This window comes from Suricata suricatta, chromosome 3 (genome assembly GCF_006229205.1).
Source record: "Suricata suricatta isolate VVHF042 chromosome 3, meerkat_22Aug2017_6uvM2_HiC, whole genome shotgun sequence".
Taxonomy (NCBI): Eukaryota; Metazoa; Chordata; class Mammalia; order Carnivora; family Herpestidae; genus Suricata; species Suricata suricatta.
The window spans coordinates 71,662,603-71,682,113 of NC_043702.1; positions in this window are offsets into that span (position 1 = coordinate 71,662,603).

Sequence of the window (19,511 nt, forward strand, 5' to 3'; positions counted from 1 at the left end):
ACAATGAATATTCCATAGACTCTTGTTTGTCAGAAGCTGTCTGGCTTTCATCTATTCAGGTGGTTTCATTGACTGTGAAAGCGTGCTTCAAAGGCCTGATCAGTCAATGACAACTGTCTCACAATAGCACTGAGTAATGCTTCCCTTTTTTCTTTTCAGGCATCTGATAGACAACTTTGACACCTGATCCCAGGGGACCTTATGGAGTCACTCAGAGTTCTTAAGAGACTTCCCTTACTTTATCATTCCAGAAAGAATTGTCACAGGTGAATGTATCGCACTTTCTCAGGAGCTGAACCTGACCCTTGAATCCATCTCATTTGCACCGCAGGTTTCACAATGAATTAAAATGGATTAAGTTGGCTTAATGCTGTTTTACAAGGAAGCGAAAGCACTGCACTATTCATTTTTAATTTTAATCCTTTGTCTTAGCCTGCTAATTACTATTGTTTTAAGTTCATTATCCTGGCGCGCACATTGTTACTAGTTGGATGCTAATGCTTGTAAGCAGTGTCCTTACTTTTGCAGGTACTGACCCTTCAATTGTCGAATTAGTCTATGTCATTGCTGAACAGCAGACTCTGTAATCTACAATTCTCTCTTTAAAATTTTATTCTTCTCTTGTTCTAATTAATGAAGCAATAACCCCACTGAAGCATCTTCTGCACAGACTCAAGTTCAAAAGCACTGAAAGGAGGAGGAACTGGAAATTGGATATGTGATTCCTCTAGTTTTTCTGACAATCCTAGGTCAGAAGAATTCTACCATTCCGCATGTTTTGTCCATAAAGCTTGTAAAATGTGACCATAAAAGGCAATCTGAACTATATTTCCTATCTCACCACAACCTTTGCAAAGTCTTCATTAAGAACAATTGAGATGCCATGACGCTACAGTTAGGAACAAAATATAAGGAAGGAAAGACATTGCTGAGAAATGATTTGAGAAGATGAACCAGTCACACAATGCGTGGAGCTCACTTCTGGTACAAATTCAAAGTGTGTAACATAATTTTTTCTTTCAGCACAAGCTCCACAAAGTCCTCATGGGGTTCAGTTAGCTCTCTGAACATTTTCTGTAAAGGACACTTTGCAAGTTCACAGTTGCAAAATTCCAGTAATTACAAAGTTTATTTTTATTATGAATTTAAATTCACCTCCCAGTAACTTCCATCCACTGGCCAGAGCTCTGTGTCCTGGAGCTACACACACAAAAGACCACTGCCTTTGCTTCATGGTTATATTTCAATTATTTGAAGCATGTCTTCCCAGAGCCTTTTCAAGAGACTAAAGTGTCAAGAGACACTTGTATTCATTGCTTAGGTAGTAAGATTTTGAGGCCGTCTTAGAATCCTAGCCAGTCTCTCCTAGATGTGTTTCTCTTTGTTCTTCTCCAACATGCAACTTCTTGTCAGAGATAAAAAAAAATATTTAGGAAATAAATCTATACTCCATGAAGAGCAATAAAAACATAAATGCTCACCATCAGTTGTATCAACCTAGATAGTTGCCAACATACTTTCTCTGTTTTCCTAATCACAATAAAAGAGATGTTCCTAATCCCATAATGTCCTGATTCTCTCCCCTCTTGCCCATTCACTCTACACTTGGAGGCATTCCTATTCCCTTCTACATCAGCAATTCCTCTTTCTCTACAAGATCAGTTTAATAAGAAAGCATTCATGTCCTTTTCTATTTAAAAGTATCCCCACCTTGATTATAAATTCTCCGCTATCAATTGCCCCATCCCCCCCTTTCATAGAAAATTAGTACAGTTGATCCTTGAACAAGGCACGGGGATTAGAGACATCAATCTCCTACACGGTTGAAAATCTACATATACCTTTCAACTTCCCCCAAACTTAATTACTCGTAGCTTACTGTTGACCAGAAGCTTTCCCAATAACATAGTTAATATACATTTTGTATATATATTATATACTATATTCTTATGATAAAGTAAGCTAGAGAAAAAGAAAATGTTATTATCAATATATGAATATATGATATTAAGAATATCATAAGGAAGAGAAAATACATTTATAGTACTGTACTGTATGTATTATAAAAACAACCCCAGTCATGTGTAAATGGACCCATGTAGTTCAAATCCATGTTGTTCAAGGTCAATTGTACTGAATTGTCAGTATTCAGTGTTTCCACTTCTTGTTATATTACCTCCTCAGACTACTCCATTAAAGTTTTAGTCACACTTCTCCCTAAAAATGTTTATATCTGTGAATTCCATACTGTCAGAAACAACGGTTTCCTCTTAGTTCTCATCTACTGACTCTCAGGAGTGTTTGACACAGTTTGCTACCTTCCCTTCTTCAAATACTTTTTCTTTTTATTTATTTATTTATTTATTTATTTATTTATTTATTTATTTATTTATTTATTTTGAGAGACAGAGAGAGACAGTGCGAGCAGGTGAGAGTCAGAGAGAGAGGGAGACACAGAATCTGAAGCAGGCTCCAGGCTCTGAGCTAGTTGTCAGCACAGAGCCCGACATGGGGCTTGAACCCACGAACCGTGAGATCATGACCTGAGCCGAAGCCAGACACTCAACCAACTGAGCTACCCAGGCGCCCCAATACTTTCTTTTCTTAATGTTAATTGCACCAAGATGCCCTGGTTTACTCAAATACCATTACCTCTACGTAGTCTGCCAGCTTCTCTTCCTCTTTCTGAACTATATTATTTGGAATTGCTGGTCCTTGGAGAGCCTGGGTGGTGCAGTTGGTTAAGCATCCGGCTTCGGCTCAGGTCATGATCTCATGGTTTGTGGGTTCGAGCCCCACATTGGTCTCTGTGCTGACAGCTAGCTCAGAGCCTGGAGCCTGCTTCATATTCTGTATCTCCCTCTCTCTGACCCTTCCCTCCTCTCGCTGTCTCTCTGTCTGTCAAAAATAAACAAAAAAGCATTATTAAAAAAAAGAAAAAGGAATCACTGGTGCTTGACCTTTGACCCTCTTCTCTATTTGCACTCATATCTTAAGTAATCACATGGCTTTACATGATATGTATATGTTGATGTCTCTCTAAATTGTACTGGACTGTCCCGAGCGCTTTAGACTCATGAATCCACATCCCCACTCACCATCTCCATTTAGTTTATAACAGGCATTTAATCTTTTACATACTTAAAATGAAACATTTCACTTTAGCAGTTTGGGCTGGGATTATAGCAATCCATTTGCTATAATTATAATTTGCTTCTCACAATGATTGGTTAAATAACTGGACCAATCTATGCCCCTCCCCACACTCAGAGAGCTAAAAGAAGTAGAGAAAATATATTTTAAAGGTATATGAAAAGCAACAAAAACCTGACAAGGCAATAAGGAATTATCAGATCAAAATATGATAGAAGATAGGATTCAGTAGATTAGGACCTGAGGTCAAATCCCAAATATTGTGGTAAAAAATCCTGCAATGAAAAGTAGAAAGAAAACGGAAATTGAGATAGGTGAATGAGCAAGGCAACCATTGTACAATGATCAAAACAATAACCAAAACCAAGACCCATAAAAATTTGGGATTCTAACACGAGAATTTCCTCATAATGGTCTGAGATCCCAAAGAGTTTCACTCATTGCGGAAAGGCAAAATATAAAGGGCAAAGCTCTCACATGGAATTACAGCATGATTTCAAGTTTACTGGATTATTATAGGAAGAGTTCTGGTCTTAAACTTAAATTGACTCTGGATTGCTATTGATAGGGAAAAGATAGGCTAAAATAGGCAGAGAGGGAAAGGTTAGGACCTGTGGTGCCTGGGTGGAAAAAAACATATATTTTGGAAAAATACTAGAAGCCTCTGACTACAGAAAACCTCCTCAGATTTAAGGTCCTCTAAGAGTGTAACAGTCACCACTTACCTCCCCTCAGGTTCCCCTCGGGAAGCTGACAATCAAAATACCTAACTAAAAAAAGTAAACCCTAAGACTTCTGTTACACGAGGAACCAGATGACCATAGTTTGACTCCTCACACATTGAGTCGAGCCAATCAGGAATGGACAACCCCACACCTACAGTTATCCAGCCAGTAAGGATAGGACCTGAGGAGGAAAGTGGTGGAGGGAAGAGAGCAGCTACCAGAACCCTATGAAACAAAAAGTCTTGCCTACAGTCACAGGCGTTCACTTTCAAATGCCTCCCCTCTGTAAAGAGAGCTTTCATACTCTTCTTACTTTCTGCTCCTATATTCTAATAAACTTCTGCTTGCTGCTCATTTTATTTTACGTCCACCTTTTCATTTGTTGAAGCAGTGAGACAATGAATCCCGGGTATTGAGGTAAAAAAAATCCTACAACACTATTATCTCCAGGCGTCTGGCAGAATAAATCACAAAAATCCCTTGGAGGCGGTTTTCATCTTAAGTCTCAAATTATAGCTGCCAATATATGCTTCTCATCCCACAGTTTAAGTATAATAAGCAAGGGTACAGGAATTAAGGGCAGAAAGGAGAAACATTCGAAATTATCTTGAAATTATCAAAGGGTAAAACTTTAAAAGTTGACAAAGTAAATTTCAAAAAAAGAAATACACAAGGATACCAGACATGAATGAAGCAAAAACTGGCGTTAAAATCACAAAATTAACTTTTGATTGTCTCTTTCCCTTTATATCCTCCTTCTTGCCCAATCTGCTTCATCTTAATTCATGATACTACCCTTTAGTCCGTTGCTCAGATGACATTTCTCTCATCCCCAACATTCAGTCCATCAACAATGCTGTAGATTATGCTTCCAGAATTTGTAATTATCTGATATTTTTCCAGCACCTTAATTGCTATAATCCCAGCCCCAACTGCTATAATCTATCACCTGAACTATTGCAATATCCTGTTAAGTGATTTCCTGATTCTACCTTTGCTCTCTTCTAATTTTTATCCATATGGCATTCAGGGAGATCTTTGAAAATTCTAAAAATTATGTTATATCAGTTCTATTCCTAAAACCCTTCAATGGCTTGCTATTGCTTAAAAAGGCTTACAAAGTCCAACATGACCTCTTGATACATTTTTCTTACACCATACTCTCAAATGCCTCTCTTGATCATGCAAGCATAACTTTGCCTCCTACTCCTTGCTCTCAGTGATGTCTCTATCTGGAATGTACCCTCCTATTATACAGGGCTTAGCTCAAATGCCATCTTCATGTTTAAAACTTCCCTCACTATTCAATATAACCTCCCCAACTTTCAATAATTCTGTAGTCAGTCTTCCTCTTATTTTTGTTATTTAGTTCATTGCTACCTTAAAATATAGCTTTTATTAACTTATTTACTTGTAAAGCCTTATCTACCTGGTTGACTGTTGTCTTCCCAGGGCCCAGAACAATGTCTGGTAAATTATAGGGGCCAAAAAAATTTGCTGACTGATCAAATGTGCTCATTTTTTATCTCATTACCCTAACTGACAAACTTATTGTAAACATGTCTTTCTGTGTAAGGGTACCTTTGGAGAGTCATTTTCAAAACAATTTTCCTCATTGTTTAGCTTGTATAAATTTTAAATAATGAGAAAGAAAATGTATTTTAGATTGCTTATCATGTCCCATAAAACAGAAATTTTTTACTAAAAGTCTAACAAACTAAGAGAGTCTTTATAGCCTACCAAAATGCCCTGAATTTGTGTTGTGATAAACCTAAAATTATGGAAATATTTAAGCTTTTAGTATCAAAAATACAAAGAGTTTTAGGTATATGTTTTAAAAAGTGGTTTATCGACCAATAAAGTATCTTCTGATGAATTTTCTTCAAGATGTCACAGCAATTCTAAAAGGGCTAAACAAGTGACTAACACAGTAGTTCCATGAAAGAAAGTACTTGGATTTTAATGAAGAATTCAAAGGGGCCATGAAGGTGAGTAGAGAAGAGAGAGCATTTGCAAAAAAAGAGGAATAAATTTTAGGGGGAAAAGGCATGCAGCTTCTGATATTCCAAATAATATAGAGACGTGGGTCATAAGAAAGAAGAAACTAGAACAGTATTTGAAAGGCAAGGCAAATGAACCTGAAAACTGTTTCTCTTTTTTTAAAAAAAATATTTTTGAAAGAGAGAGAGAGTGTGTGTGTGAGCATGGGAGGGGCAGAGAGAGAAGGAGACACAGATTCCAAAGCAGGCTCTGGGCTCAGAGCTGTCAGCACAGAGCCCGACGCGGGGCTGGAACTCACAAACCCTCGCGATCATGACCAGAGTCGAAGTTGGACACTTAACCAACTGAGCAACCCAGGCGCCCCTGTTTCTACTTTAAAGGAAAGGAGTGGGCACAGCTGCAAATGGGCAACAAAGAAACAAAGGAGTCTCATTAATTGCCAGTTGCCAGCCTGTGCCCACTGCTTGTTCTTCGTAAGGCCTAAAGACCCTGCATTCACACATTCCATCTCCATTAACAAGCCTAGACACGGGGGCTGTTTTTTAATCCATTTGAAAATCGAGGAAGTACACATTTAGAAGGTTGAATATAGGATGCCACACATTGAGTGAGGACGGCAAGATTTTGACCCAAATCTTTCTGATTCTAAAAATCCATCCATACTGAACATTTCTCTTTGACCTTAAACCTAGACTGTGGAAGTCCCCCAGCAAAGCTGAAGGTTTTCACAGGTACCTGTTTAAAATTTACTATTGCTAAAACAAACAAACAAACAAAAACTTACTGTTGCTTTCTTATTAGGGTGTGTGTGTGTGTGTGTGTGTGTGTGTGTGTGTAACACACATATGTGTACAAGTGCTACTATTTATAATAACACATTGGATTCACAGGGGCTGAGGTTTCCTTGGCCAGGAGCCATCTATTCTCACCTTTGCAAGCTTGTGAGTATGACAGTTGGCATTGCACTTTCCTGCCTGCTCTTTTTAGACACTTCTTCCACCTGATGAGTCACTTAAAACCTTCCTGCAGTGTTGGTTGATCTTCATCTGTTTGTTGTTTTTCTTGTGTTTAGAGATTAAAATGTTCTGTTGGTGCAAACTTAGTAAAGCCTAACAAGAGAGGAATCCACACTACCATTTGAACCAAGCAGATGGCAAAGTATAGTTTGGAAGTTGAATAGCTTAATGTTATTCCTGCCCTCAAATAAAGGGAAGAAAAGTCAACGGCTGGTGATTCAACATAAGAAGTTAAAGTTCAATTATATTAGCTGGTAATAATTATCTCAAAAAACTCTCTTAATTTGCTAAATGCAACCCAGTGTGTATTTGAATTCTGTCAAGTCTCAAAATAAATGTGGTTATTACTGCTAGCTATAACATGTTTTGTTTTACATAATATATTTTAGAGCCTTGGGAAGGTAGCCTTCTTGTGACTTTTGACTGGATAATGGAATGAATAGGCCACCTGGACTCCCAAACTCTGAGAGTCAATAATCTGGGTCAAGAATAGCAGTAACTAAATTTTAGGCTATTCAGTTTACTTAAAACTCACTCAAGAGTGATTAGGTTAGTAAGGGGGCGGCTGGGTGACTCAGTCAGTTACGAGTCAGACTCTTGGTTTCAGCTCAGGTCACAATCTCGTGGTTCATGAGTTCAAGCCCTGTTAGGCTCCTTGCTGACAGTGCAGAGCCTGCTTGGGATTCTCTCTGCCCCTCTCTGCTCAAGTGCACACACACACACACACACACACACACACACACACACACCCTAAATTAACAAACTTTTAAAAAAGTGGTTAGTAATTTTTCAATACATATTAGTGGAATGAAAGAAATACTAGTCCTCTTGGAATCAACAATGACTCAAATTGCTTTACTGGAAAGAGACAGATTTACTTTAAAAATTATAACCATTTGCTTGTTTTGACATGAATTGCTATCCTCATATATCACCACTTTTTTTAGACAAACTCTTATGCACATCATAGGAGCCTCTTTCTTCTTCTATAGTTTACCAAAATATGGCTCTAAAACTAAATCATGGCCCCCATTCTAGCCCTTCTTAGCAGAAGCTGTCATTTATTCATACTATCTATCTCCTTGGTCAAGAAATAGGCCCAACAGTTTCCTCGGCGCCTGCTTTCCCTATCATTTTCGATTTGAGATAAGACCATTTCTTATCAGTGTCATTTATTTACTGTATTGCGGGCTTCCCACGGCATTTGATGACTTCGCTATCATAACCAAGGCTTCCTATCCTCGAGCTTGAGCTTTCCTCATCGTTTTTTTGAGACTCCAAAAATAGTGAGGCTCCTTCTGTGGCATAATTCCACAGATTCTCAACTTAAATTTCTTTTATTTTCCTATTCCGCCTTGGCACCTTGTATCCTTAGCCACATCTTAGACCTTTACCTCAAAGAGAATATATTTATTTCTGAAACCTTAACTCTAACTATCTTAGTACTGTCTCTAACTACCACGTACCCCTTTTACCTGACTTCCTCCTCCTTTCCTCTCTACACTTTCACCTTTCATTTTTTTGGTATTAATATAAATCATCTTTTTCTTTTCAGATAAATGTTTTAGTGAATTGAGCAAATTATATTTGCCTGGGAATTCCTATGGAATGTCTGACATCTTCTCTCATTCCTCCTAGTTAATTTTTTCAGGATGTGTAGAAACATCCTACAATTATATATTACTGTCCAACTTTACTTTTAAAAATATATATTATTTTGTAAGTCTGTTAAAGAAAAATACCATATGATTTCACTCATATATGGAATTTAAGAAACAAAACAAATGAGCAGAGAGAAAGAGACAAATGAAAAAACGGAGTCTTAAGTATAGAGAACAAACTGATAGGTATCAGAGGGGAGGTGGGGAGCAATTGGGTGAAATAGGTGATGGGGATTAATGAGGGCACTTGTGATGAGCACTAAGTAACGTATAGAATTGTTGAATCACTGTATTACACACCTAAAACTAATATAACATTATATGTTAATTACAGTGGAATTACAATTAAAATTTACACACACACACACTGTTTTGGTCTTCCAACCTCTTGAAACTTTCTCTTCACTTTTTGGTAAAGTGTGCACTGATGTTTCCCCCCTTCTACCCCACTGAAACCCCTTTCCCCAAAATCACCAATGGCATAGCTCATTGAGACCTTCTATGATTTGGCTTCTGTCTAGATATTTCTGCTATTTACTTATGTGGATCAATCTTTCTGCCTTGAATTAAGCCATATTAACTATCCACTTAACTCCCACAGTTCCACTCTTTCTACATGTCTTTCCCACCTCTTTTGCTTTTTTGTTCCTTGATGTTCTGGGTTTGTCTATTTTCCCTTTAAATATTGATCTCCAAGCAGCATGCCCTTGGCTCTACTTTCTTCTTACTATACACTTTTCTTGTGAGTTTTAACATACATCCTTTTCTTGAAGTACCATTACCATATGCATGCTAAAGATTCTTTCATATTTTTTTCTTAAAAACCCTTCTATTCAAATGGACCTACTGGACATTTGCACGGTATGTTCTAAAGTATCTTAAACTCAACTTGTAAAACTCCAGATTCTTAAGTTATGTACCCTCATATCCTCCCTATGATCCCCCTGAACCTAAGCATCTTCTTATATTCCCCAGTTTGGAAATTAGGATGATCACATAGACAATCGCCCAGGCCACAAGAGAGGCATCTAGAAAACTTCTCTGCTGGTTACCTTGTCAACATATGTTCTCCTTTCCTCCTCTTGCATATCTTCTCCATATTTCCAATACCATTGGTTACCTCAGGTTCCCTTTATTTTTCCCTAAGTTACTCCAGTGGTTGTCTGTAAATTCTCATATTCTTGCTAATGTACCCTCTACAGTGCTGCCATCTAATTTTGTTACTCCTGTGATAAAAATGCCCTAGTGCTACCCTGGTGGTGGAATAGAGACCAGGTATGTAAAGATAATACACAAAGTCTTCAATTATCTTCAGCTCCCCTCTGACATTCTTTCACACTAATTCACCACACTGATATTCAAGCCACATCAGTGGCAACACTTTTCTCATTTGTAACAGATACTCTCACCACCTTTTCTACCAGGATAACTCTGATTAATCTTTTTTTACATTTTTTAATGTTTTTTAGTTATCTTTGAGAGACAGAGAGACAGTGTGAGCAGGGGAGGGTCAGAGAGAGAGGGAGATACAGAATCCGAAGACAGGTTCCAGGCTCTGAGCTGTCAGCACAGAGCCCGACATAGGGCTCGAGCCTACAAACTGTGAGATCATGACCTGAGCTGAAGCCGGACGCTTAACTGACTGAGCCACCCAGGTGCCCCTCTGACTAATCTTAAAAGGTCCACAGGAATTGTCTCCTGAGTAACCTGTTATTTGCTGCTGTAACATTGTGTAGCTCTATGGAAATTTTTATAATTGTAACTGTCTTCCTCTTCATGGACTGTTAGTTTCTTGAAAATCTGAATCACACCCTTCATGTCACTTATAAGAATTTCAAATGATGCACAGTGAATAATATGTTCTCAATTAATATTTATTGAATATACAGGTAGATAAAGTTATAGAAGACAGGTGAACATTGTAGGTGTCATTTATCTTTTTTAAATGTCAGCTTTAGGATTATAACTCTATGCTTATTCACGAGGAATCCGATAAGAAATTAATTGTTTTTGCCTTGCACATCCCAATGTCTTAATTTTCTAATGTCCCCACTACATTCAGATACAATCTTCTTCCATTAATTTTACTAGATACAATGTGTAGGAAAAAAGCAGTCATAAATTTCCCATGAGTAAGAAGAGTCTTTTTAGAAATTAACAGAAGTTTGGGATGCCTGAGTGGCTCAGTCAGGTAAGCAGCTGACTTCGGTTCAGGTGATGATCTCATGGTTCATGAGTCTGGGTCCTACATTGGGCTCTGTGCTGATAGCTCAGAGCCTGGAGCCTGCTTCAGATTCTGTGTCTCCCTCTCTCTCTGCCCCTACCTGCTTGTGCTCTGTCTCTCTTTCAAAAAATAAACTTAAAAAATATTTTAACGAAATTAACAGAAGTTGGACTGAAAATCTAGCAGAAAAAAAATTAGGCAAACATGAAAAGGAAACAATTTACCTAAACACCTTGATTTTTAGTAGCTTATCACACTAGTTCCTTTATCGAATACATGATAAAACTCAAGAAAGACCAACTTATTAATCCTACATACGTTTCCTAAAGAGTGTGTGATAATGTTTCCTTTGAAGCCTTCCTTTCATCACAGTCATTAGGGCAAGTACATTGAATTTTTGAATCTTCGGTATTATAACCATAGTTTCATAGGAGAGTTTTAACGGAAGTGCAGAATCACAGTGGCTTTTATTTGGGGAATGTTATGTGCCGATGCAGTACAGACAACTTTTTTTTTTTTTCAGAGTGATGTTGACACGCATCTGCTCAGTACACCACCGTTTTAATCCCAACTGCCTCGGCTGGCAGGAACACCCCCACTCCTCTGTGAACACAGAACTGGGGAGGGGGCCCTGAAAGGGGAAAGGCATTTCACAATTTGTCAAGGTATGTATTCCAGCACTTATTTTAAAAAATAAGTGCCGAGTCCGACTTGAGCTAATAAGCTAATGGCTGCTTATCCTTTACTATTAAGCTTCAAAGCGGCTCTTAACTAAATGAGCCAATTATGACACCGCCGTGTATTTTTTATTCCTTCCTGTTAAATCATGCATTTGGTGTTATATAGAAGTTTTATGCTTATTAAAAAATAACCAGTATGTATGAGCTTATGAAAGGAAACCTCACTCAGATTTTTAAAAAGCAAATGAAAACCTTCAAATCTAACTGATGCCATATGGCACACTCAGAAACACTTGTAAAAGGAAAGTTAAACCTTGAATATATTAATGATTTTTCCCTGAAAGAAAAAAATGCCTTTTTCCATCATTGCATGTGAAAAGTCTTCTGAATCGGGCATTATGGAACACTTTTCTGTACAAAAAGGGAATTCAGTAATGTAAACCTTGCATTGGTTCTATTATCATTAGGCTTGTAAATAAATAGTACATGATTTTGAGCAAGACAAAAACATGAACACTGTGTCTTTATACTGTTCTGAAGATCTTAAAGGCTTAAAGGTGTTCATAGCTGACTTCCCACTTATCTTTTTGCATTCTGTCGCAGAAACACTCTTTACTCCGACCTTGATATAAAGACAAAAGAACAGCTAAACAGTTGTGAGATGCACTCATGTGCCCCAAGAGAAGTGAGCCTCATTCCCTTGCCACACATTTTTTTTCTTCCATGCGAAGACTCTTCCTCTTAATTTATATTAATATGTAAAGAATATACTCAAGAGCTTGGTTTGTTTTTTTTTCTTTCTTCTCTCAAAATGCAAACATGAATCACCCAGGAAGCAATGGAAAACAAAGAAGTGTTAGATTAAGAAGAGCACCTGTACCTCTAGAGTCTTTTTCCTCCATCAAATTGTCAGCATTAAGCTGACCCGTCATTTAATGAGAAGAGTCTGTTACTTGTCAATGTATTGAAGATTGAGCTTGCTAAATACCTTACACGAGTACTGTATATGTAAATATACAAATTTTTTTAAATATCTCACTACACACATCTCATTTGTTGAGATTGAAAAATATGTTCTAGTAGAAAGCTAAGAAAAATGTATGGGGCTGGATTTTTCTTTTCTTGGCTTACTTTAAGCTGCAAGGATTTGTTCTGCTGGAGAATGTAGTGTCTCAGTGGCTAGAATGAAATATGGACAAAGGGTCTGAACATAAACAGCAGATCCCATCTCGTCTCATCTCGTCTTAACTCATCTCATCCCACCTTTTTATTTAATCATCTGCCTGTCTCCCAAGGTAGGCCTCTATAATTTGAATATATATGTGGCCTAATGCCCCTGGAAATGGGATGGAAACTGACAACTGAGGAAAGTAAAATGGCAGTGAAACTAATGTGGTAAATTGTATAAGCACCATAGAAAAAGTAATCCTATAACAGTCACTTTGAAAGACATAATTTGTATAAAATTATATTTCTGAAATCCGAATGTGGTTTAGTCACCCAGGTATAAGCTGAAATTTAGACGTGTCTACAAAAATAAGAACTAGTCAATTCTCAATCATCCGGCAATTCCTAGCACCTATTCATAAGACCACAAAGAGACATATCTAAAGGTTAAATACACATTCCTGGTAAAGAACTAGAATACCACTATTTGGAATTGCAATTTAAACCTTGCCTATATTATAATACATTCAAAACAATACAAGGCTATGCAATAAAAAGGAATATTTGTAGCAAAAATATACTTACAACAGCTAAGATCACTTAACTGCACAGAAAAGTAACAGGCAGAAGGTTATAGGCTTTACGTGGAGAGATAGTGCAGAATAAAGGAAGAAGATGCAGCATCTAACAGAGTTTATTACTTACTGGATGTTCTCCAGATGTCATTCAAATCCCACCACATTTTTACTCAAGCATTAAACATAGAACAAAAGTATGGGTATCTCACAGTATGGAGGGAGAAGCAAGGATTCGTGGGCAAACTTATGAATGATTGATCACATGAGATTTTTTAGTTCATGAAAGGTTTTCTTAGGTCTCTGAGTAACTTCTTATTATGAATGGGCAAATCAGGAAACTATTGCAGGAACGGTGCAAGCAAATTCTTGAAGCTAAAAATCTTGATTGAATTTTCTCAAAAATTGTTAATGTCTAAAAGGGACACTCTTCTCAGTGTAGCACTAAGAAAATAGCAAAGGTGGAAAAAAGAGGGAAACTTTTAAATTGAAACACAATCAATCAAACGAATGAGAAAAATAGGAAGGCAAACAAGATCAATCAAATGCTAATTTCCTTAAGATAAGAGCCGTTTAACAGGATTTTTCTAATGAATATATTTGTGATTATAAAGAAAGCCATTCACTAATACCAACTAGAATTCCCAGAGATGATATGAGTTTATACTCTCGTCTACATGTAACACTGTTCTTCATAGAGAAATTAATATAGAAATATGTCTATAGAAATGACATGGCTATTCAAAATTCCACTTGTTTCTTCTTTTATTTAATTGCATTTGTTTCTAATGTTAAAATTACGCATTAAGTTGGAGTTTCTTTAAAATTCTTCACCAGTATATCCAGAGGTAAATGTGAAATTGGTTTACTCGATAAAAGCAAAATTTCCTGGATATTAAAAAAAACAATTGTGCATAGTTTTGTCCCCTGATATTTTATGTCTTTCATGTTACAAGTCACCCAGTAGACAAGATAAATCATATCAGAATCTTTTGTTTTCTAATAATGCCATGTGAAACAAAATCACATTAACATATGATATATTTTTTCCAGTATTTTTTCCTAATTGTTTTATTTTGTGACCAAACTTAACATTTAATTTTCTGTCCTACTTTTTTTACACTTGATATTAAGTCACAGATGCTTTTATGACATTACATGCTTTTGGTAATACTGGTTTTTATGAACTAAACATTAAGTTGTGTGGATTTGTCATAATTAACATGTGCCTTATAATTGGATGTTTAAATTAGTTCCAATTTTTCAAAGCCAAATATTTTCCTAAGGCATTTGTATACATAATACTTGTTTTTTTTTTTTACTATACTGAGATTAATTAAAATATATTCTCAGAAATAAAATTAAAATTATTGGGTCAACATTATGTCTTGCATTTCATTTTTAAATACTTAAAAAATTTTTTTTATTATTTTTGAGAGACAGAGAGAGACAGCATGAGTAGGGAAGGGTCAGAGAGAGAGGAAGATACAGAATCTGAAGCAGGCTCCAGGCTCTGAGCTAGCTGTCAGCACAGAGCCCGACACAGGGCTCGAACTCACAGAATGATGAGATCATGACCTGAGCTAAAACCCAGATTCTGATGCTTAACCGACTGAGCCACTCAGGCGCCCCTTAAATAGTTTTTAATATTGTACAAGTAGGGGAATCTGGGTGGCTCAGTCGGTTAAGCATCAGATTCTGGGTTTTAGCTCAGGTCATGATCTCATAGTTCATGGGTTTGAGCCCCACATCGGGCTCCATGCTGATGGTGCAGGGTCTGCTTGGGATTCTCTTTATCCCTCTCTTTCCCTCCCCTGCTTGCACAGTCTCTCTCTCTCTCTCAAGATAAATAAACTTATTTTTCTTTTTTTTAAGTAGTTTATTGTCAAATTAGTTTCCATACAACACCGAGTGCTCTTCCCCACAAGTGCCCTCCTCCATCACCACCACCTCTTCCCCCCCTCCCCTTTCAGCCCTCAGTTCATTTTCAGTATTCAATAGTCTCTCAAGTTTTGTATCCCTCTCTCTCCCCAACTCTCTTTTCCTCTTCCCCTCCCCCTGGTCCTCCATTAGGTTTCTCCTGTTCTCCTGTTAGACCTATGAGTGCAAACATATGGTATCTGTCCTTCTCTGCCTGACTTATTTCACTTAGCATGACACCCTCGAGGTCCATCCACTTTCCTACAAATGGCCAGATTTCATTCTTTCTCATTGCCATGTAATACCCCATTGTATATATATACCACATCTTCTTGATCCACTCATCAGGTGATGGACATTTAGGCTCTTTCCATGATTTGGCTATTGTTGACAGTGCTGCTATGAACATTGGGGTACATGTGCCCCTATGCATCAGCACTTCTGTATCTCTTGGGTAAATCCCTAGCAGTGCTTTTGCTGGGTCTCATATAAACTTAGTTTTCTTAATTATACAAATAGTATGTGAAATTCAGAAACAAGTAAGCAGTATGAAAATACTTAAAGAGCATATGGTGGTCTCATGCTCTTTTCTCATTGGTAGTCTTAATTTGGTTTCAGTTCCTCCATTTTTAATACTTTTTCATGTGCATGTATATATATGGAGATAAAGCGTTTTATTACATAAAAATAATTGCATCACATGTATTATCATACAATTTACTGTGTTTATTTCATAACATAGTTTAGCTCTATTTCCTTATTAGTGTACTTCTTTTGAATTTTTTTAGAAATATATAAAGTATCCAAAATCTCCTCTGCTGAATATCTTTGTATTAGTATTTTTAATTTTATGTACACAAATATAACATACATATTAATTAATTCAAATTTCTGTAAAGTATAATGTGTAAGCAGTTACCCTTTCTATCTTATCCCACTTATCTGAAGTGTTCTCAAAACTTTTCCATGATTCTTTCTAATTAAAAAAGCATCAATATCATTTTAACTTGTTTTTAATAACTAAGTCCATAAATGCATTAAGGAATGTTTCCTTCATGTATCAACACAGATTTTTCTTGCATCATGGAGCTTCATCATGATAAGCCCATCCTATGCTGAAAATATAGCAAAATGCATTTAGTACGCCTAACCCATCAAATATCATAGCTGAGCCTAGCCTACCTTAAATGTTCTCCAACACTTGCATTAGCTTACACCTGGGAAAAAAATAATTTAACATGAAACAAAACACAGAATGACTGGGTACAGAATGGTGGGAAGTGCATTTGTTGCTCACCCCGTGATCGTGTGGCTGGGTGGGAGCGACACTCACTGCTCAGCATCACGAGACAGGCTAGTCTGGGACGGGATCAAAATTCAACATGCAAAGTACAGTTTCTATTGAATGTGTATCGCTTTTACACTATCATATAGTAGAAAAATTGGAAGTTAAATCATCATAAATCAGGGACCGTCTGTGTCATACAAAAAATAAACTGTAAATCAGATGAGGTTGCTGGTTTTCTGAGGGGCTTATTTGGAAAGTTTCCCCCCTCCCAGTTATGAGATTGGGCTAGGGTTCTGATTATTAATAAGGTCCATTTATTGTGCAGAGAAGCGAGTACCCTGGTTTTCAGGAAAATGACTTGAGGAGAACCCATGAGAGGAAGCCTGCCAGTTTATGGAAGGGTTATTCATGCTGAAACCTGCTTGAAAGATTAAACCCATGCAGGATGCCCCTAGTTCTGCCTTCAATTAGAGTAAAGGCCATAAAACAGCTTAGAAGTGTGGTTTTCACCAGAGTGAATGTAAAGGACAAAGAGCAAAGGGTAATTAGCTCCTGACCTGGAAGAGCTCATAAGAGAAGAAAATTCCAGTGAAACAGTTTTACCTCGAACATTCTGATAGTGTGCACATTTGGAGCAGGATGCACTCATCAGTAATAGAAGTCCATTTTTATTAGAATACTACATGGCAGGTCACAAACTCAAATGGCCACATGGGTAAGCAGTCATACAAATGAGTGAGGCTGGCCTGAACTGCTGAATGTAAGACCACGTGCACCATCTAAAGACACAAATGACTGTTGTCATTTGGTGCAAAACCATGCTGTGGGCTAAGGGCTGTGTCATCTGATCTTTTAAGGGATCCAGAGGTAGGAATACTTATGTGCAATCTTCTGTGGCATAAATTTGGTAATCATTTTAATGTAAAGCAATATATGGCCCAATCAACATGTGTTTGTGTGACAAGCCAAGTCCAAGGGCCTCCTGATTGGGACCTCTGACCAAGCTACTTAGCACAGCTATGCAATGTCAGAACTTGAAAACCGACATGAAAACCAAAAAAATGACATTATACGTATTCATGTTTTCACTCAATAAGGATTTATTGAGAGAAAGCATATAGTTTATATTCTATATTAAATGCAAAAATAACAATGACTTAAACAAGATAAAATAGCCTCTGTCTTTTCTAGCAGTCCCACTGTAAGCTGTCCAGGACTTACATGGGGCTCTGTCTTTCTCTGCACACAGCTTCCATATTGCAACCAAAATGGCTGCTCCGGCTCCTGCTATCAAATTATCACATCAGCATTCCAGAAAGGAGACATGTATAGTATGTTCATTCTCTTTGAGGACACCACCCAGAAGTTTTACACTCTATTCCCACTTACATCCAATAGACCAAAACTTACTAACATGGCCATATGTAGCAACCAGGGAGGTTGGAAAATGTAATTTGTGCTTGGCAACCATATGTCCATCTAACATTTGATAGATCTATTTTGAAAAGAAGAGGAAACTGGAAGTCTCTACCATCACAACCCTACTGTACTAAATTGTGTTATGTTAAATAAGTTCCAATAAAAATATTTTAATGCAAATGTATATTTCATGTTCACAAGTTGTTTCAAATCTAGTAAGGTTTATCTCTTGAGGAAGGACATTATCCAAGAAAGGAAATGGTGTGATCAAAGAAATAAGGGCTGGGAAGTGTGGTGCTTTATATGATCTTACAGATTTAGCTCAGAACTTGTTGGCCTTTTCAACACAAGACGATCACTGTAGGGAGGAGAACATGGTGGAGAAGATACAGCTCTCAAAGCTGGGCTCTGATCTTGGAACCTTACTAATTCTAGAGAATAATGCCTGGCTGAGAAGTTGTGCCTTTATTCTGTCTGAGTCAGTCCTTCACGAACAAGGACAGCCTGAGAAAAGTTTTGTCAGCCCATAAACTACTGCCTGGTCTCCTCCTGTATCACTCAACGGAATCACCCTCATTAGGAAATAAAGTGCAACAAAACAAAACAAAAACTAGATCATAGCACCAAATTAACTGCAATATCTGGTGCTTTAAAAAAAGGTATGATGATAAAGAACAGACATGGGAACCAATTCCCAGTTTAACAAAGTCTCAAAGCATTTCCAGACATACTGCTCTAGCTAATTTAGCAAAGCAGAAGTTTCCATCAGACTGACTCAGCCTCACTATTTAACTCAGAAATATCCATCCTGATATGAAGGCCAATGTTAACTCAATTATTTTTCATAGACATATTTAATCCCAGCTTGTTTTCCCTTACTCCAGCTAATAATTCTTGGATTTCAGATTTTGACGTCAATCTTTAGAAGCTTATTTTCATCTATATTTATTATTCAATTATTTTTTTCTTTTCACTGCATTTTAAAAATAGAGTTTCTCAGGGCGCCTGGGTGGCTCAGTCAGTTGAGCAGCCAACTTCAGCTCAAGTCATGATCTCAAGGTTCATGAGTTCGAGCCTCACACCAGGCTCACTGCTGTCAGCCTCTCAGCATGGAAACCACTTTGGATCCTCTGCCCATCTCTCTGCCCCTCCTCTGCTTGTACTCTCTCAAAATTAAATAAAACATTTAAAAAATAGGGCTTCTCAAACACGGTCTTGAGCTTTCTATTTGCAGTCCTGCGCCCAGATCTCTCAGGAACTCTAAGGTAAGCTACTGTTTTGAATTCTCACCTTAAAATCCAATCTCTACCCCCAAACACTCTGCCAGAGCTTTCTTGAAATCCACTTCCGTCTTAGGAGAAGGAGGGGACATCTCACTTAAACTGAGGCTACATAAGTACTATAAAAGTAGCAACATCAAAGACAGCTTGAATTATCATGATGATAGTAGAATCAGAAAGAAGGGAGAAGTGAGAGGAACATTAATCAGAGGTGAAATCAATTGGCCTTGTGACTGGCTGAATTATGGAGAATAGGTTGAGGAAGAATCCGAATCCGGCACAGGAATTTCCAGTATGGTGGCAGAGAGAATGATGGCTCATTAACAGAGAGAAGAATTTAAGAAAGCAATTGGTAGTAAGGCTGAGGTATTTAGTTTGTGACATGAAGCTTTGTTTGGTGTT